Raw genomic sequence first — 20,908 nt, forward strand, 5'->3', positions numbered from 1 at the left:
TTAGTAGTTACTTGACCTAATGCTCAGACCCTTTCTTATCAATGACAGCACAAGTTTCCAACATGATTTTCATTACTTAGTCCATTTTGTGTTGCTATAACAGAACACTACAGTCTGAGTAATTTATAAAGAAAAGATATTTGTTTCTCACGGTTCTGGAGGCTGGGAAGTCAAATACTAAGTTGCCATCATCTGGTAAGGGCCATCTTGCTGCATCATCCCATGGCAGAAGGCAGAAGGCAGAAGAGCAAGAGAGAGGGAGACAGGGGCAAAATCATCCTTTTATCAGGAACCCATTCCTCCAATAACTAACCCACTCTCATAATAATAGCATTAATCCATGCATAAAGCAGAGCCCTCAAGACCAAATTGCTTCTTAAAGTTCCTACCTCTTAACACTGCTGCAATGGGGATTAAGTTTCCAACACATGAACATTGGGGGACACATTCAAATCACAGCATGCACTATGTGAAACCCTGCATCTACAAGTTTTGCAATGCCACTTTAATGAAGTCAGTTTACTTTGCATGTTCACTTTGTGTTTACCTTGTCACACAGCTCACCAGTAACAGAACTCTTAGTGTGATGGGCAGAGATAGAAACTAGCATTCAGCAAAGAGGGTGGACTAATTTTATACACAACCATTTATCAGTAAATATTTTTAAGTTCTGATACCCTAAATATCCTTGCAAATTTGGGGGCTTGGGTAATGAATATTAGATGATAATGACCTTCTGTGTATCCATTAAACCATTAGCAATGTCTCTAGGTTGTTGAGAAATCATAGATAATAAAAATCAGCTTAGAGATTCTTCCAGAAGTTAATATCTTCATTTATAAAGGAAGACAGTGACTGGCCTGGAGAGCTGAGTGACTAGACCACCCTCTAACCCCCCATGTAGTGCCATTAGCATACTTAACATCTGTCCCTCAGTTTCCTCAACTGTAAAACAGGAGTTATATTGCATACCTCATATGATTGTGTATATGACACATAAAATAGATATCAAGTGCTTGTCATAAATTTGTGTGTGTGTGTGTGTGTGTGTGTGTGTGTGTGTGTTCCTCTGTTGCCCAGGCTGGAGTGCAGTGGTGCAATCTTGGCTCACTGCAGCCTCTACCTCGGGGGTTCAAGCAGTTCTCCTGACTCAGCCTCCCAAGTAGCTGAGACTACAGGCGCACGCTACCATGCCTGGCTAATTTTTTTATTTTTAGTAGAGACGGGGTTTCACCATGTTAGCCAGGATGGTCTTGATCTCCTGACCTCGTGATCCACCCGCCCTGGCCTCCCAAAGTACCGGGATCAGAAGTGGGAGCCACTGCGCCCAGCCGTTGTTTGTTTGTTTGTTTGTTTTAATACCAAGTTCTGGCCAAGATATGGAGCTAGTAGAACTGTCATACACTGCTAGTGGAAATGCAAAATGGAACAGCCACTTTGGAAAATAGTTGAGTGGTTTCTTCACACTTGATCTTAGCCAAAAGGCGGAGAAGCAATAAGCAGTGTCTTATCAAGTTAAATATACACTTGCCATACAACCCAGAAATTCTACTCCTAGGTATTTATCCAAGTGAAATGAAAATATATGTCCACACAAAAACCTACATATGAATACATACAGCAACTTTATTCACAATCTTCAAAAATTGGGAACAACCCAAATATTGGTCAGTTGTGAGTGGATAAACCAACTGCAGCACATCCATACAGTGAAACACTGATCAGCAATTAAAACAACAAATTATAATACACACAGTAGTTTAGATGAATCTCAAAGATGCTATGTTAGTTAAAGGCACCAGTTCTTAAAAGCTATATTCTGAAGGATTCCATTCATATGACATTCTGGAAAAGGCAAAACTGAAGGAACAAAAACGAGTTAGTCATTACCAAGCGGTAGAGGGAGGATTTAGTTACAAAACGATATGAGGGAATTTTGGAGTGTGATGGAATTGTTTGTGTCTCAATTGAGGTGTGGGTTAGATGACTGAATGAGTTTGTCAAAACACATAGAGCTATACATTTGAAAGAAGAAATTTTGTTATATAGAATTTTTTAACAATTTAAAAATATATAAAAATAGGGAATTCCACAAAGATGAAATAAAAACAAAACATTCCTGGTACTTACCAGACTCTTTAAAAAGTCTTCTTCTATTCTCCCCTTCTTTCCCTGAGCAAGAACTACTCATGATTGAAAGCTCTTAAAAATAATTTTCTTACTCAGATATCATTTTTTAAAAGAGTGAAATTCATGACTTACAAAGTATTTTCGTCTGGCTTTTGAGTCATTTTTTACCATTTTTTCAACAAATAATTATTGATCACCTATAAGCAGATGTCTTTCTGAGCTCTCACTTAGAACTGAATCTGAACATTTAGAGCTGAAGGAATCCTTAGAAATCATTTAGTCTATGTGGCAGATGAAGTAACTGAAGCTCTGAAAAGTGAAAGTCACTCACCCAGTGCCACCCAGACAGTTGGTAGCAGAATACCAGCCAGCACTTAAAGTGTCTCATGAGGCTTCAGTCCTTTCACTGTGCTCAGCTTTGCAGCCCCTGAACTTTATGCTAAGAAGCTAATAGCTGCTTTGAGAAGTGATTTCTTCAGCTGTATGAATGTACCCTTTAGTGGTGGGATTTACAAAGTGTGATGGGGGTGCAGGGAAATATTTGGGATAAGACATTGTATCCTGAGCTTCTGGAAACTCACTTCACAAGCTGCTTCCCTTCCCTAAGAGGAGTCCTTCTTTCTTACAGTACAACAGGAACAACAGAAACAGATTGCATGGAAAAATCACTAGTAGGTACCTGGAAGTGGCAAGATCCTTCTTACCACTGATCCTGATTACCATCAGGGCTTTGCTTATACCCAAGAGAAGTGAAAACCTTCTTGAACTGGTGTGGGTGGAGCTCTCTAATAACACCCCAAGATAATGAAAGGCACTCCTGAAGTGTCATCATTTAGGCTAATACATAAAAGGATGGATAACCAAAGGGTAAGAGCTGGTAAATCCCAAAGGCATGAGCAATGCAAATTGAGGGACATTCTAGCATCCAGATCATTGAAGGAAACTAAAGAGACATGACAAGTAAATGGAACTCACAATTATTTTGAATGCTTTGTTATAAGGCAGTGTTTTAGACAATTGAGGGAAATCTGAATGTTTCTATATACAAGATAACAGAATCAGATATATCAATGTTAATTTCCTGATTTTGGTGGCAGTTCTGTGGTTATGTAGGAGTGTTTTTATTTGTAGAAAATGTATGAAACACATTTGTATGAATAAAGTACATATCTGAAGTACAAAAAGTACATTTTGTACATTTCATACTATGAAGTACAAATGTATGAAGTATGAGTGGGGGACACCGGAGTAGCAACTTATTCTCAAAGACTAGGGGACAAAAGAGTTCTTTATACTATTCCCGTAATTTTTCTATAAGTATGGGATTGATTCAAAATTAAAATAATATTTTAAATGTGAGGACATTTTCTTTTTTAAAATTATACTTTAAGTTCTGGGGTACATGTGCAGAACATGCAGGCCTGTTACACAGGTATACACGTTCCATGGTGGTTTGCTGCATCCAACCCCCTGTCATTTACAGTAGGTATTTCTCCTAATGCTATCCCTCCCCATTCTCCCCATCCCTGCTATCCCTCCCCTAGCCTCCCACCCCGACAGGCTTCAGTGTGTGATATTCCCCTCCCTGTATCCACCTATACTCACTGTTCAACACCTACTTATGAGTGAGAACATGTGGTGTTTGGTTTTCTGTTCCTGTGTTAGTTTGCTGAGAATGATGGTTTCCAGATTCATCCATGTCCCTACAAAGGACATGAGCTAATCCTTTTTTATGGCCGCATAGTATTCCATGGTGTATATGTGCCACATTTTCTTTATCCAGTCTATCATTGATGGGCATTTGGGTTGGTTCCAAGTCTATGCCATTGTAAACAGTGCTGCAATGAATATACGTGTGCATGTGTCTTTATAATAGAATGATTTATAATCCTTTGGGTATATACCCAGTAATGGGATTGCTGGGTCAAATGGTATTCCTACTTCTAGATCCTTGAGGTTGCCACACTGTCTTCCATGTGAGGACATTTTCTATATTATCCTTATAAAACTAAGGAGATATGGCTCTATTCTTTAGAGCTCCTTTGAGATAGAGATAGTCTGTAATTGATGGACAAATAAGTAGATGTGATAAAATGTATTTTTTTAATAAATGAAAGGTAAGCACAGCAAGAGGTGAGTAAAGGAATTTGGAGGATGAGAGATTGAGTTTGGAGGAAATGGGCAGGGTAGAAAGGAAGAGCTTCCTCGGTGTTTAATAGTTTTTCATCAGCAAGGGAGTCAGCCAAACATATATTCGGGATTTGCCTCCAAGCAGTTCAAATTCTGGAACCTTAGGAAACCTTTCTTTAGGACTCCTATGTCCAGGGACCATAATCCAGCCCAACAAACACTGTCCTGAGAGTCCTGAAACCTGGACTCTAGTCCCCTATTTGTCCCCAACTGCCAATTCAGTCTTGGGCAAAACAACCTGTAAATGAAGCATTTGGATTAAAATGGTGTTTGAGAATCCCTAAAAAACTTAAAAGGCTTTTGATTCTTGAACAAAATAAAATTTAGAAAGGAAATGCAGCATAGAAAGAAATAGATGGAAAAAATTGAAAATATAAGTTATTTTCATTTAAGATACCCAATAACTAAAGGAATAGTTCCTGCCACCCCACTTCCTTCTCTTTGAAAAAAGAAATGTAAGAACTCTTTTAATTTGAACAGCACAGAGAGCACTGCCCTCCCTTCTCACATCTTAGATAACAGCAAGAGAGTTCTCTTAAATAGAATGTTCTGTTTATGAATCCTAAAAATTCAAATGCATCATTGCAGAACTATTATAGCATGTTTTCCAAATATTAGAATAAATTTACACTGTAACATTCCAAGGCTGGAGCACCTATCACTTTGCTGTCAGCCTAAAATGACTTTGTTTATGCCATGACTGATTTTGTTTTTGACCCATAATTTATTTAGAATGTATTATTTTAAAATTTACTCACATGTGTAAATGTTTAATCTTTATTTTTGTTACAGATTTCTAATAATTTTATTGTGGTCAGACACTAGAGTTTATATGAAACCAATTATTCGGCATTTGTTGAGGCTTAAATTGTTTAGCACACAGTCAGTTTTCGCAAATGTTACATGAGAGCCTGGAAAGAATGTCTTTTCCCCAGTTGTCAGGGAGGGGAGAGCTCTCTGTGTATCTACTAAGTTCAGCTTATTAAGTATGTTATTAAGATATTTTCTATCATTACTAATATTTTGAATGTTTCAGTTATCAATAACTGAGCAAGTTATATTAAAATCCAACATTGTGAACATGTGTCTGACAGTTTCTCTTCGTAGTGCTTTCTGTATTTTGATTCTATTTCATTAGATGCATGCTCATTTAGAATTATTTTCTTCTTTGTGAATTGAATTATTATGTAATGACTTTATCTCTAATAATGCTTTTTTAACTTAAGATATATTTTTATCATATTAATATGGCTACCCCCAATTTCTTCTAGTTATTATTTGCCTGGTAGCTTTGTGAAAAATTATTTTACTTTCAATCTTTGAGTGCTCTCATGTTTTAGGTGTATTTCTTGTAACAGTATCTAGCTGGATTTTGTTTTTTAGTCAGTGAGTCTAGTCCATCTACATTTACTGTGATTATGAATGATGGTGAGTATTGAAGTCACAATTAAAATAATCCTTTAAGAAATGGTTACCTTTAACATTATATTAAACCAGCAACTGCACTCAGGATCCTGCCCAGGGTGAACTGAGCAGGAGGAAAGTGCCATTGACAGAAAGAGGCCTTCAAGGCACATGCCTCATCTGGGCATGCTGCATACTATGGGAGCGTCTACCAGTGCACCTGCCTGCCTCTGCAGAGAGAGCTGTTCTGTCTTTTCCCACCTGATTCAGAGACAGCCAACTGAAACATTACATATGGAGAATTTTAAACCTCTATCTGTAAAATGTAACATTAGTGAAGGATCCCCATGCTTGTTAGCACCAAATAATTGTTGAAATAACAATATTAAAGGTAAAATACATTGTACCTTTCTATTCCTGCAGTGACTCGTACATATTTGATGTGCAGAGATTTCTTATATTCCATAAAATCATTTTCAGGGTTCTGTGCTTGTGTTCTCTTAAGGCTTTCTAGTAAACTAGGTTTTCATGATTATTTCTAAGAAATTACAGGTTTTTCACTCCCACTGTGTCATTAGCCTCCTGGTGCCTTTTTTTTTTTTTTCCAAATTCATCCAGAGAAGTTTAAGAAAACTAAAATAATATCTTAACCGAGATAGAACTACAAAATTGTTTGGAGCTTCCAGTTTAACAGAAATAGGACTGCTGTGAAATTCACCTCTGGGAAAGCAACAATAATGTGCATGATAGTAAAATAATAGCTGTCATGCTAAGGTGTATGTGTGTGTGTGTATATATGTATGCATGGATGTGTATGTATGAAATCCCCACTTAAATATAAGAAACCCAAGACAAAGAAAATTTAAGTATTTTACTCCCTTCCAATGCTATAACAAAATACTTCAGACTGGCTAATTTATAAACAACAGAATTTTTTTTTTTTTTTTTTTTTTTGAGACGGAGTTTCGCTCTTGTTACCCAGGCTGGAGTGCAATGGCGTGATCTCGGCTCACCGCAACCTCCGCCTCCTGGGTTCAGGCAATTCTCCTGCCTCAGCCTCCCGAGTAGCTGGGATTATAGGCACACGCCACCATGCCCAGCTAATTTTTTTTGTATTAGTAGAGACGGGGTTTCACCGTGTTGACCAGGGTGGTCTCGATCTCTTGACCTCGTGATCCACCCGCCTTGGCCTCCCAAAGTGCTGGGATTACAGGCTTGAGCCACCGCGCCTGGCCAACAACAGAAATTTTATGGTTAAATGACTTTTACCTCATTTTTAAAAAAAAAGAATTAAAAAATACATGTATACAAAGAAGTGGCCAGGGGAATTGGCCATGTGAAAGTCATTGATACCATTGCAAGAGTAGTTTCAGGGAAAAGTGCAGACCAAGACTGAAGAGTGGGTTGAAAAACAGTGTGCAGTAAAAAAGCAACAAACATAACTCACGACATTTTGTTGGGAATAGAGATCAAAGTGATGGGTTGAGGAGGGGATGAGCCTTGGGGAATGTCGAGGTTAAAGTAGGTTTTATTGTTTAGGACAAGCTATAGCAGGTCATGTGCGTTCCCTGACAGGAATGATCCAGTAGATGTACAAAGTGATTGTGAGGTAAAGAAAGATGACTGAAGGAGGGAATGTCACTGGGATGGTGACAGAGACCAGGATCTAGATCACTCAGGTAAAGTTTTGTCTTTGATAGGAGCAGGAAGGATCCCTTAATTAGGCACAGAAGAGGAGGCCAAGTTTATAATTGCTGATCCAAATAAGGAAGCAGTTTGAGTACTGGGAAAATGGAATGTTTATGTGATTTTTTCTGTTTTTCATTTGAGAAAATGGGCAAAGTAATTCGCTGAGAACTAGGGTGAGGGATTGGCAAATTTAAGAAAAGGAAAACATGTGATATCCAAAAGATTATTGCTAAGGCCAATGGTGAGGAGCTTTTTCCAATTTTAAGTTTTTAATTTTACTTCAAGTTTGGAGATACATGCACAGATCTTACAGGATTGTTACCTAGGTATACACATGCCATAGTGGTTTGCTGCCTCCATCCCCCTGTCACCTACATTAGGTATTTTTCCTAATGTTATCCCTCCCAAATCTCCCCACCCCTCCTATGCCTCACATAGCCCCCCACCCCCCAACAGACCCCAGAGTGTGATGCTCCCCTCCCTGTGTCCATGTGTTCTCACTGTTCAACACCTACTTATGAGTGAGAACATGTGGTGCTTGGCTTTCTGTTCTTCTGTCAGTTTGCTGAGAATGATGGTTTCCAGCTTCATCTATTTCCCTGTAAAGGACAGGAACTCATCCTTTGTTATGGCTGCATAGTACTCCATGGTGTATATGTGCCACATTTTCTTTATCCAGTCTATCATTGATGGGCATTTGGGTTGGTTCCAAGTCTTTGCCATTGTAAACAGTGCTGCAATGAATATACATGTGCATATATATGTCTTTATAATAGAATGATTTATAATCCTTTGGGTATATGCCCAGTAATGGGATTGCTGGGTCAAATAGTATTTCTATTTCTAGATCCTTGAGGAATTGCCACACTGTCTTCCACAATGGTTGAATGAATTTATGCTACCACCAACAGTGTTCCTATTTCTTCACATCCTCTCCAGCGTCTGTTGTCTCCAGATTTTTTTTTTTAATTTTTTTAAATTTTACTTTAGGTTCTGGAGTACATGTGCAGATCATGCAGGATTGTTGCATAGGCACATACATGGAAAGGTGGTTTGCTGCCTCCGTCCCCCATCACCTATATCTTGCAATTCTCCCCATGTTATCCCTCCCTAACCCCTACCAACAGACCCCAGTGTGTGATGCTCCCCTTCGTGTCCATGTGTTCTCATTGTTCAACACCCACCTATGAGTGAGATCATGTGGTGTTTGATTTTCTGTTCTTGTGTCTGTTTACTGAGAATGATGGTTTCCAGATTCATCCATGTCCCTACAAAGGACAAGAACTCATTGTTTTTTATGGCTGCATAGTAATCCATGGTGTATATATGCCACATTTTCTTTGTCCAGTCTATCATTGATGGGCATTTAGGTTGTTTCCAGATCTGCTATTGTAAACAGTGCCGCAATGAACATATGCATGGATGTGTCTTTATAATAGAATGGTTTATAAGCCTTTGGGTGTATACCTGGTAATGGGATTGCTGGGTCACATGGAAATTCTATTTCTAGATCCTTGAGGAATTGCCACACTGTCTTCCATAGTAGTTGAACTAATTTACACTCCCACCAAGAGTGTAAAAGTGTTCCTGTTTCTCCACATCCTCTCCAGCATCTGTTTCTTCCAGTTTTTTTAATGATTGCCATTCTAACTGGTGTGAGGTGGTATCTCAATGTGGTTTTGATTTGCATTTCTCTAATGACCAGTGACGATGAGCATTTTTTCATATGTTTGTTGGCCTCATATATGTCTTCTTTTGTAAAGTGTCTGTTCATATCCTTCGCCCACTTTTGAATGGGTTTGTTATTTTCTTCTTGTAAATCTGTTCTAGTTCTTTGTAGATTCTGGATATTAGCCCTTTGTAAGATGCATAGATTGCAAAACTTTTTCCCATTCTGTTAGTTGCCTGTTCACGCTAATCATTGTTTCTTTTGCTGTACAAAAGGACTTCATGACTAAAACACCAAAAGCATCGGCAACAAAAGCCAAAATAGACAAATGGGACCTGTCTCCAGATTTTTTTTTAATTGTATTTTAGGTTTTGGGGTACATGTGAAGAACATGCAAAACTGTTGCATAGGTACACATGTGGCAGTATTTGCTGCCTTCCTCCCCTTCACCTATATCTGGCATTTCTCCCGATGCTATCTCTCCAAAAGAAGACATACATGAGGCCAACAAACATATGAAAAAATGCTCATCATCACTGGTCATTAGAGAAATGCAAATCAAAACTACATTGAGATACCATCTCACGCCAGTTAGAATGGCGATCATTAAAAAATCTGGAGACAACAGATGCTGGAGAGGATGTGGAGAAATAGGAACACTTTTACACTGTTGGTGGGAGTGTATATTAGTCCAGATTTTTTTAATGATTACCATTCTAATGGGCATGAGATGGTATCTCAATGTGGTTTTGATTTGCATTTCTCTAATGACCAGTACTGATGAGCATTTTCTTGTATGTTTGTTGGCTGCATAAATGTCTTCTTTAGAAAACTATCTGTTCATATCCTTTGCCCACTTTTTGATGGGGTTATTTTTTTCTTGTATATTTGTTTTAATTCTTTGCAGATTCTAGATATTAGCCCTTTGTCAGATGGGTAGCTTGCAAAAATTTTTTCCCATTCTGTTGGTTGCCAGTTCACTCTAATGATTGTTTCTTTTGCTGTGCAGAAGCTCTTAAGTTTAATGGTATCCCATTTGTCTATTTTGGCTTTTGTTGCCATTGCTTTTGGTGTTTTAGTCATGAAGTCCTGGCCTATGCCTATATCCTGAATGGTATTGCCTCAGTTTTCTTCCAGAGTTTTCATGGTGTTAGGTCTTATGTTTAAGTCTTTAATCCATCTGGAGTTAATTTTTATATAAGGTGTAAGGAAGGGGGCCAGTTTCAGCTTTCTGACATGGCTAGCCAGTTCTCCCAACACCATTTATTAAATAGGGATTTCTTTCCCCATTGCTTGTTTTTCTCAGGTTTATAGAAGATCAGATGGTTATAGATGTGTGGCATTACTTCTGAGGCCTCTGTTCTGTTCCATTGGTCTATATCTCTGTTTTGGTACCAGTACCATGCTGTTTTGATAACTGTAGCCTTGTAGTATAGTTTGAAGTCAAGTAGCATCATGCCTCCAGCTTTGTGCTTTTTGCTTAGAATTGTCTTGGCTATGCGCACTCCTTTTTGGTTCCATATGAAGTTTAAAGTGGTTTTTTCCAGTTCTGTGAAGAAGGTCAATGATAGCTTGATGGGGATAGCATTGAATCTATAAATTAGTTTGAGTAGTGTGGCCATTTTCATGATATTAATTCTTCCTAACCATAAGCATGGACCATTTTTCCATCTGTCTGTGTCCTCTCATTTCCTTGAGCAGTGGTTTGTAGGTCTCCTTGAAGAGGTACCTTGTTAGTTTTATTCCTTGGTATTTTATTCTCTTTGTAGTAATTGTGAATGGGAGTTCACTCATGATTTGGCTCTCTGTTTGTTATCAGTGTACAGGAATGCTTGTGATTTTTGCAAATTGATTTTGTATCCTGAGACACTGCTGAAGTTGCTTATCATCTTAAGATTTTGGGCTGAGTTGATGGGGTCTTCTAAATATACAATCATGTCATCTGCAAATAAAGACAATTTAACTTCCTCTTTTCCTAATCGAATACAATTTATTTCTTTTTCTTGCCTGATTGCTCTGGCTAGAACTTCCAGTACTATGTTGAATAGGAATGGTGAGAGAGGGCACCCTTGTCTGGTGCCAGATTTCAAAGGGATAGCTTCCAGTTTTTACCCATTCAGTATGATATTGGCTGTGGGTTTGTCATAAATACCTTTATTATTTTGTGATACATTCCATCAATACCTAGCTTATTGAGAGTTTTTAGCATAAAGGGCTGTTGAATTTTGTCAAAGGCCTTCTCTGCATCTATTGAGATAATCATGTGGTTTTTGTCTTTGGTTCTGTTTATATGGTGGATTACGTTTATAGACTTGTGTATGTTGAACCAGCTTTGCATCCCCGGGATGAAGCCTACTTCATCATGATGGATAAGGTTTTTGATGTGCTGTTGCAATTGGTTTGCCAGTATTCTATTGAAGATTTTTGCATCTATGTTCATCATGAATATTGGCCTGAAATTTTATTTTTTAGTTGTGTCTGTGCCAGGTTTTGGTATCATGATGATGTTGGTCTCATAAAATCAGTTAGGGAGGATTCCTGCTTTTTTTATTGTTTGAATAGTTTTAGAAGGAATGATGCCAGCTCCTCTTTGTATGTCTGGTAGAATTCGGCCATGAACTCTGTCTGGACCTGGACTTTTTTTGGTTGGTAGGCTATTAATTGCTGCCTCAACTTCAGCCCTTGTTATTGATCTATTCAGGGTTTTGACTTCTTCCTAGTTTAGTCTTGGGAGGGTGTAAGTGTACAGGTATTTATCCATTTCTTCTAGATTTACTGGTTTATGTGCATAGAGCTGTTTATAGTAATCTCTGATGGTAGTTTGTATTTCTATGGAACCGGTGGTGATATCCCCTTTACCATTTTTTATTGCATCTATTTGATTCTTCTCTCTTATTAGTGTGGCTAGTGGTCTATTTTGTTCATCTTTTCCAAAAAAACATCTCCTGGATTTGTTGTTTTTTTGAAGGGTTTATTTGTGTGTGTGTGTCTCTATCTCCTTTGGTTCTGCTCTGATCTTAGTTATTTCTTGTCTTCCTCTGGTTTTTGGATTTGTTTTCTCTTGCTCCTCTAGCTCTTTTAATTATTATGATGGGGTGCCAATTTTAGCTTTTTCTTCACTTCTTATGTGGGCATTTAGTGCTATAAATTTCCCTCTAGACACTGCTTTAAATGTGTCCCAGAGATTCTGGTATGTTGTGTCTTTGTTCCCATTGGTTTCAAAAAACATCTTTATTTCTGCCTTCATTTCATTGTTTATCCAGTAGTCGTTCAGGAGGAGGTTGTTCATTTTCCATGTAGTTGTGCAGTTTTGAGTGAGTTTCTTAATCCTGAGTTCTAGTTTGATTGATTGCACTGTGGTCTGAGAGACAGGTTGTTATGATTTCTGTTTTTTTGCATTTCCTGAGGAGTGACTTACTTCCAATTACGTGGTCAATTTTAGAGTAAGTGTGATGTGGTGCTGAGAAAAATGTTTATTCTGTGGATTTGGGGTGGAGAGTTCTGTAGATGTCTATTAGGTCTGCTTGGTCCAGATCTGTGTTGTTCAAGTCCTGGATATCCTTATTAATTTTCTGTCTCATTGATCTGTCTAATATTGACAGTGGAGTGTTAAAGTCTCCCACTATTATTGTTTGGGAATCTAAGTCTCTTTGTAGATCATTAAGAACTTGCTTTATATAGCTGTGGGCTCCTGTATTGGGTGCATATATATTTAGGATATTTAGCTCTTCTTGTATTGATCCTTTTACCATTATGTAATGACCTTCTTTGTCTCTTTCGATATTTGTTGGTTTAAAGTCCATTTTATCAGAAACTAGGATTGTAATCCCTTTTTTTTTTTTTTTTTTTTTTTTTTTGCTCTCCATTTGCTTGGTAAATCTTCCATCCCTTTATTTTGAGTCTATGTGTGTCTTTGCACATGAGATGGGTCTCTTGAATATAGCACACCGATGGGTCTTGACTTTTTATGCAATTTGCCAGTCTGTATCTTTTGACTGGAGCATTTAGGCTGTTTACATTTAAGGTTAATATTATGTATGAATTTGATCCTGCAATTTGGACACTAGGTGATTGTTTTGCCCACTAGTTGATGAGTTTCTTCATTGCGTTGTTGGTCTTTACCATTCGGTACGTTTTTGCAGTGGCTGATACTTGTTGTTCCTTTCCATGTTTAGTGCTTCCTTCAGGAGCTCTTGTAAGGCAGGCCTGGTAGCAATGAAATCTGAGCAATTGCTTGTCCATAAAGGATTTTATTTCTCCTTCACTTATGAAGCTTAGTTTGGCTGGATATGAAATTCTGGGTTGAAAGTTCTTTTCTTTAGGGATGTTGAATAATGGCCCCCACTCTCTGCTGGCTTGTAGCGTTTCTGCTGAGAGATCCACTGTAACTCTGATGGACTTCCCTTTATGGGTAACCCAACCTTTCTCTCTGGCTGCCCTTAGCATTTTTTCCGTTGTTTCAACCCTGGTGATTCTGACGATTATGTGCCTTGGGGTTGCTCTTCTTGATGAGTCTCTTTGTTGTGTTCTCTGTATTTCCTGGATTTGAATGTTGGCCCGCCTTGCTAGGTTGGGAAAGTTCTCCTGGATAATATTCTTAAGAGTGTTTTCCAGCTTGGATTCATTCTCCCTGTCACATTCAGGTACACCAGTCAAACATATGTTAGGTCTTTTCACAAAATCCCATATTTCTTGGAGGCTTTGCACATTTCTTTTCATTCTTTTTTCTCTAATCTTGCCTTCTCATTTTATTTCATTGAGTTGGTCTTCAATCTCTGCTATCCTCTGCTTGATTGATTCGGCTATTGAAACTTGTGTATGCTTTGTGAAGTTTGTGAAGTTCTTGTGCTGTGTTTTTCAGCTCCATCCAGTCATTTATGTTCTCCTCTAAGCTGGTTATTCTAGTTAGCATTTCATCTAACCTTTTTCAAGGTTCTAAGTTTCTTTGCTTTGGGTTAGAACATGTTCCTTTAGCTCAGAGAAGTTTGTTATTACCCACCTTCTGAAGCCTGCTTCTGTCAGTTCATCAGACTGATTCTTCGTCCAGTTTTGTTCCCTTGCTGGTGAGGAGTTGTGATTCCTTGGAGGAGGAGAGGCATTCTGGTTTTTGATGATTTCATCCTTTTTGCACTGGTTTCTTCCCATCTTTGTGGATTTATCTACCTTTGGTCTTTGAAGTTGGTGACTTTCAGATGGGGTTTCTGAGTGGACATCCTTTCTGTTGATGTTGAAGCTATTTCTTTCTGTATTTTAGCTTTTCTTCTAACAGGTCCCTCTGCTGTAGAACTGCTGGTAGTCCACTCCAGACCCTGCTTGCCTGGGAATCACCCATAGGGGCTGCAAAACAGCAAGGATTGCTGCCTGTTCCTTCCTCTGGTAGCTTCATCCCAGAAGGGTATCTGCCAGAGGTCAGCCAGAGCTCTCCTGTATGAGGTGTCTCTTTGGATATATGGGGGTCAGGGAGCCACTTGAGGAGGCAGTCTGTCTGTCCCTTAACAGAGCTTAAGTGCTGTGCTGGAAGCTCCATTGCTCCCTTTGGAGCTGCTGGGCAGGGATGTTTAAGTCTGCTGCAGTGGAACTCACAACCACCCCTCTTCCCAGGTGCTCTTTCCCAGGAAGGTGGGACTTCATTTATTAAGTCTCTGATGTGCTGCTGCCTTTTTTCAGAGATGCCCTGCCCAGCAAGGAGGTAGTCTAGTCACAGTCTGCCTGCAGAGGTGTTGCTGAGCTGCTGCAGGCTCCACTCAGCTGCTGTGTAAACTTCCTTGCAATTTTGTTTACACAGGTAAGGTTGGAACTGCCTCAGGAATGGCAGACTGCCTCAGGAATGGTGGATGCCCTTCCCCCACTGAGCTCGACTGTCCTGGGTCGATCTCAAACTGCTGTGCTGGCTGTAAAACTCTCAAGCCAGTGCATTTCAGTTTGCTGGTCTTTGTGGGGATGGGGCCTGCCAAGCCAAATCACTTAGCTCCCTGCCTTCATTCCCCTTTTTTTTTCAGGGGAATGGGCTGCACTGTCTCGAAGAACACTGTTCCAGGTGCCAGTTATCATGGCCACCCAGATTTGTGCTGGAAACCGACAGTGCTTGTTGGCCCAGTGGGAATCTCCTGGTCTGTGTTCTGTAAAGACCATGGGAGAAGCACAGTATCTGCTGAACCAGAGTGCTGGAATGGCTTCCATTGGGTGGGGGTGGGGGTCCTCCAGCCTGTTGCACTTCCTGAGTGAGGCAGTGCCCCACCCTGCCTCAGTTTGTCCTCCTTGGGCTACACCCACTGTCCAACCAGTCCCATTGAGACGAACCTGGTATCTCAGTTGGAAATGTGGAGATCACTCACCATCTGCATCGCTCTTGCTGGGAACTGCACTCTGGAGCTGTTCCTATTCAGCCATCTTGGTGGAAGTCCCTTTGAGGAGCTTTTTCTTTATGTTCTCTTCTAGGAGTTTCATGGTTTTGGATCTTATTACATTTAGGTTTGTAATCCATTTTGAGTTTATTTTTGTGTGTGGTGAAAGGTAAGACTTCAGTTTCTCTCTTTTTTTTTTTTTGGCATGTGGAATTCTAGCTATCCTAGAACCATTTATTGAAAAGACTATCCTTTCTCTATTACGTCTTCTTTGTGCCCTTGTTGAAATTTTGTTGACAATATATGTTTGGATTTATTTATGGGATCTCTATTGTGTTCCTTTGGTCTATGTTTCTGTTTTTATGCCAGTATGATACTGTTTTGATTACTATTTAAATCAGGAAGTGTGGATGTTTATCACTTTTAGTTTCTTATTATTGCTTTGTCTATTTGGAGTTTTTTATACTTTCGCACCAATTTTAGGATTGTTTGTTTTTTATATTTCTGTAAAGAATGCCATTGAAATTTTGACCGGAACTGTGTTAAATCTGTATTTTGCTTTGGTAGTATGGACGTTTTTAACAATACTAAGTATTCCCATCAATGAACATGGGATATCTTTCCATTTATTTGTATCTTCAATTCCTTTAATCAATGTTTTATAGTTTTTAGTGTACAAAAACTTTACACTTTTGGATTAAATTTATTGCTGGGTATTTTTGGGATGCTATCATAAATGGGATTGATTTACTGATTTCTTTTTCAGTGAGATTATTATTTGTATATAGGAATACTACTGACTTTTAAATGTTGACTTGTATCCTCTAATTTTAGTGAATTCATTTAGAAGTTCTGTGGTTTTGTTTTTGTTTGTTTTGGTGGAGTTTTGGGGGGTTTTCTACATATAGAACATGTCATCATCTGCAAACAGATAATTTTACTTCTTTCTTTCTAATTTAGATGTCTTTTATTTCGTTTTCTTCTTTCCTCTTGCTAATACTTCCAGTACTATGTTAAATAGAAGTGGTGACAGTAGGTGTAAGGTCGGCTGCCTCGCTGAAGAGCCAAATGGACACACTTATCTCTCTGTGCTGGCTCCCCACACCTGCTCCTATCTGGCCTCTCCATGCAGGCTCCACACGCCCACTCCTGCATTCCTCACTCAACCCTTTCAAAATTTAAAAAGCCCACGGGAGATTTGTCCAATGGCAGTTTAACATTAACCTCCCCAGCCAGTCAGCCTACCAATGAAACTGTCTGATCTTTGTTTCCCTAACAATCAATCAAATCTCCTTACCAATGAAATTGTCTGCTCTTTGTTTCCCAATGACCAATCAACTACCTCCACTTCTTATAAAACCCCACGCCCTGAGAAGCCCATTGCGACTTCTCTGGCCCCTTCCTGGACCACAGAACCTCGCCCGGGAGCTGAATAAATTGGATTCTCATTTTTTCTCACTGGCCTCAGTTTCCTCATTTTAACTCGGCAATATACCTTACAGCTGGTGCCAAAACCCGGGAGGGGTTGTGAGACCCCCTCCTAAAGGGGAAACCGACTCCTCCACCTGAAGCTAGACCAGGGAGCCACTGCGCCACAAGGTAAGACTTCTGTTACCCATAGCCTCTCCCGCTGCTTGACTCCAGACTCCCTGTCTGTAACCACGGCCGCGTCAGGGACTCCTCTCTGCCGTGGGCCCAGGGCCCCGGCTCTGTTCAGCTGAGGGCCCAGGGCTCCAGCTCTGCCTCGAGGACCTGAGTGTAGAGGAGACGTCCCTACGCTCTTGTCTTCCCCCCGTAAGGGGTCTGCGGAGGGTCAGGAACCTGAGGGAGACGTCCTCTTCTTCCTGAACCCTCTCCGGTGTCCAGTAGTGTCGTCCGGGACGCCTACCGGTCATCTCTGTGGCAGTGGGCGAGACTTGAGTGACTAGAAGCCCTGTTTACTCCTCCAGGCCCTTAAGGCCTAAATTAAACCTTGGCTCCTAACCCCAAAACCTGCCCTTTGGCAAATCAGCTCCCGTTTAATTATATTCTCAATTTCTCTTTCTGTTTCTCCTTCTGTTCCCGAGTGAGTGTGTGAGTGAGTTTTTTTTCCCTTCCAGTAAAATTGTATCCTGCTTTGCAAGTTTTATAAGTTTACAAATTCTTGTATTCTTGTTCTCTATTGCTAATAACTGTAAGTTTCTACAGTGAAGGTCATAAAAATGCCCAAGCAGGCAGGACTCTAGCTTTCTAAACACTGTATCAAAAAGAAATAGATAAGGCCTGTGCTAAAATCCTTGAGCTCTACAGATAGCAAACATCTGGGTCACATAGCAACTATCACATGTAAGCCTAAGTTAAGTACCTATTACTGCTTAATAAATTGCCTTTGTTCTATGCCTGCAAACTTGTTTTAGTGCCACTGTGTACTTCATGTATAAAAAGCCAAGCCCTGTCTTTGTTAAGTGCTTAATATTAAAATACGAATCTGCTAAGCCGGTAGCCACCTTAATAAAATCCTCCTGTTTCACAAAAAGAAGAAAAAAAAGAAAAGAAAAGAAAAGAAAAAATCATGGGTAACCAAAAATCCCACCCAAACCCTAAGTCACCACTGGGATGCCTAGTTCTAAACCTACCCAAGCTAGACCTCTCTATAAAAAACAAAAGGCTACTCTTCCTCTCCACCATAGCCTGGCCACAGTATCCGCTAAACAACCAGTCCAAGTGGCCTCCAGAGGGCACACTTAACTTTAATGTCCTCACTAATTTAAACAATTTTTGCCAAAGGAAAGGCAAGTAGGCCGAGGTTCCCTACATCCAAGCATTCTGGTATAAAATATAAAAAACTCCCATACGAGACCTGGTAAACTTGGCATTTAAACTTTTTAATGGCCGGGAAGAAAAGGCTAAGGCCGTCCGCCAGGTCCATTTACAGCAACAGGTAAGCCTCCAAACCCAAGCTATCGTAGCAGCCCTAAGGCCGGCAGCATGCCCAGCATCTGGTGGGGAAAACTCCTCAAAGTTCCTCCAAAAAGGTCCCCTAGAACCCACCCAGACTACTTCAAAGGTCCCTCCCGGGCCCTGCTTCAAATGTGGCCAAAAGGGACACTAGGCCTGGCAGTGCCCCTGTCCACGTCCACCTCCTGGACCCTGTCCAATCTGCAAATGAACTGGACGCTAGAAGGTAGACTGCCCATTCTGGACTACAAGCTCACCCCCTGCATCTCCATGTGAGGGGCAGGCCAGTCCAAAGGATGCAGTCCCTTCACTTGAACTCCTTGGCCTCATGAATGATTAACGCAACCCGGACTCGAAGACCCCCATCACCCTTGCTGAGCCCAGGGCGCTATGAAGAGCGGGTAAGTCCATTTCCTTCTTAATGGACATGGGGGTTTCCTATTCTGTATTGCCTTCCTACTCAGAACCTAGTACACCTTCCCAGGTCTTGGTTGTGGGAATTAACGGGAAGCCCTCCTGTCCCAACCAGACCCATTCTCTAACTTGTTACCTGGAGGGACATCCATTCACCCACTCCTTCTTAATCATACCCTCGTGCCCAGTCCCCTTACTAGGACGAGATATCCTCCAGACTTTAGGGGCTACCCTCCAACTCATTGGCTCTCCACAGTCCTCCCCATCTTCTACCCATCTCCTGGTATTAACTTTAAATAACAATGCACCCAGTCACAATTCCTCACTTCAACCCCCTATTCCTCCTGAAGTGGTTAATCCCTCAGTATGGGATACTTCCAAGCCAATAATTGCCACTCATCACATGCCAGTCAAAATATTCCTCAAGGACCCTACCCATTTTCCCTCCTGTCCTCAGTTTCCCATCTCAAAAACCCACTGCCAAGGCCTAAAGCCTATTATCACTTAACTCCTAGCACAGGGACTCATTCCTACCAGTTCCCCTTGCAACACTCCTATATTGCCAGTCCAAAAGCCGTGCGGCTTTCACATGGTTCAGGACCTGTGCCTTATCAATGAGGCAGTAATTCCCCTCCACCCTGTAGTTCCCAATCCATACACACTATTATCAAACATTCCCTCCACTACTTCTCATTTTACAGTCCTTAACCTCAAGAATGCCTTCTTTACCATTCCTCTTCACCCTAAGTCCTATTTCCTCTTTGCCTTTACTTAGACCAATCCCGACACTAACCTCTCGCAGCAGTTAACCTAAAGGGTCCTGCCCCAGGGCTTTAGAGACAGCCCTCACATATTTAAACAAGCATTAGTAGCTAACCTAACCTCTTGCCCCCCTCAGCCTAGTCTCCTCTTACAATACGTGGACAACCTGCTGCTTTGCAGCCCTTACCTCTCCATGTCACAACAGCATACTGCCGCTCTCCTTAATTTCCTAAGGTCTAGGGGTTACTGGGTTTCCCCTTCCAAAGCACAGCTGTCAGCCACCTCGGTAATCTATTTGGGTGTCCACCTTACTCCCCAAACTAAGGGCTTAACAGTAAACCACAAAAAGGCACTACTTACACTGCAGTCCCCAGAAACAGTCAATAAAATCCTCTCCCTTTTAAAATTTGTAAAATTTTTCCATCACTAAATTCCTAACTTTGCTGTTCTGGCCAAACCCTTATATGCAGCAGCTAAAGACACCCCCCTGGGACCCTTCTCCCAGCCAGGAGTTGTCAAACAAGCCTTTAAAACCCTGCAGGCTGCCCTGTCCAAGGCACCTCCTCTTCAATTACCGGATCTCACTCGTCCATTCCACTTATTCACAGATGAAAAACAAGGAATAGCAGTAAGGGTTTTAACCCAACCTCTGGGCCCCACCTATCGGCCTATAGCCTATTTGTCAAAACAGCTTAACCCTACTGTTAGAGGATGGCAGCCTTGTCTGCAGGCCCTAGGAGTGGCAATGAAACTAACCAAAGAATCCCTAAAACTTACCCTAGGCCAACCCATCTCAGTGTTCTCTCCCCATCGGCTAACTAACCTACTCTCTCACAAGTCTCTCGTGCACCTAGGACCCTCCCGTTTACAGGAGTTTCACCTACTCTTCATTAAAAATCCCTCAATCAGCCTCCATCCTACCTCTCTACTCAACCCGGCTACCTTGCTTCCTCTTCCGTCTCACTCTCCCTCTCCAGCCCACTCCTGTCCTGAACTCATAGATACATTAACCAAACCACGTGAAGGCCTAACTGACCTTCCTCTACCTAATCCAGACCTCACTCTATATGTAGATGGGAGTTCTATAATAATGGCTGAGGGACAGTGAAAGGCAGCTTATGCAATAGTCATAGATTCAGCCACCCTTGAGGCTTGCCAACTTCCCAATGGAACCACCTCACAAAAAGCGGAGCTCATTGCTTTAACCCAAGCTCTCACGCTCCCACAGGGCAAGTGAGTAAATATTTATGCTGATTCAAAGTATGCTTTTCTTATCACCCACTGTCATTCTGCTCTCTGGAAAGAACGGGGGTTCCTAACTACAAGAGGATCTCCCATAATTAATGCTACTCAAATCTCTAATCTTCTA

At 40.7% G+C, this 20,908-nt stretch overlaps 1 protein-coding gene and 1 long non-coding RNA gene across 9 annotated transcripts in view; one reads left to right on the forward strand and one right to left on the reverse strand.

Annotated features, from left to right (window-relative positions):
* NEK11 (NIMA related kinase 11) overlaps positions 1 to 20,908 on the forward strand; it is a 313,205-nt gene that overhangs the window by 274,680 nt on the left and 17,617 nt on the right. The gene's annotated exons all lie outside the window — the stretch shown is intronic.
* LOC135275875 (uncharacterized) overlaps positions 1 to 20,908 on the reverse strand; it is a 79,857-nt gene that overhangs the window by 12,394 nt on the left and 46,555 nt on the right. For all 3 annotated transcript variants that reach the window (XR_010343449.1, XR_010343450.1, XR_010343448.1), the window contains exon 2: positions 152 to 210. This is a non-coding gene — a long non-coding RNA (uncharacterized LOC135275875). The remainder of the gene's footprint in view (positions 1 to 151; positions 211 to 20,908) is intronic.

The sequence above is a fragment of the Aotus nancymaae genome, unplaced genomic scaffold (genome assembly GCF_030222135.1).
Source record: "Aotus nancymaae isolate 86718 unplaced genomic scaffold, 86718_ANA_hifiasm-v0.15.2.pri h1tg000019l, whole genome shotgun sequence".
Classification (NCBI taxonomy): domain Eukaryota; kingdom Metazoa; phylum Chordata; class Mammalia; order Primates; family Aotidae; genus Aotus; species Aotus nancymaae.